The sequence below is a fragment of the Penaeus monodon genome, chromosome 29 (genome assembly GCF_015228065.2).
Source record: "Penaeus monodon isolate SGIC_2016 chromosome 29, NSTDA_Pmon_1, whole genome shotgun sequence".
NCBI lineage: Eukaryota > Metazoa > Arthropoda > Malacostraca > Decapoda > Penaeidae > Penaeus > Penaeus monodon.
In genome coordinates, this window is record NC_051414.1 from 38,000,304 (window position 1) to 38,000,568 (window position 265).

At 43.4% G+C, this 265-nt stretch overlaps 1 pseudogene; it reads right to left on the reverse strand.

Moving 5' to 3' along the window:
- LOC119591866 overlaps positions 1 to 265 on the reverse strand; it is a 40,067-nt pseudogene that overhangs the window by 20,719 nt on the left and 19,083 nt on the right.

A 265-nucleotide genomic window follows, 5' to 3' on the forward strand; every position in this document is an offset into this window, starting at 1 on the left:
ACAAGTAAAAAAGATATATAAATAGAATCGAGTCACCATATATTAATCTCTGATTAAGAAGAGTAAGAAGCACTATTAGCAAGGACTTGAGTGAAGACCACATCCTCACCTGCCAAGCTGTTATCATCTCCTGCATAAAGGGTAGTGTCATGTCATGGCGAGCTGAAGTATCCACTGCAGCAAGCCACGCTGTTTCCATGGCATCTTCAGTGAACATGTCTAGACACGCAGAGCAAATGTGACGAAGTAGCCTGCGGTTGATGCC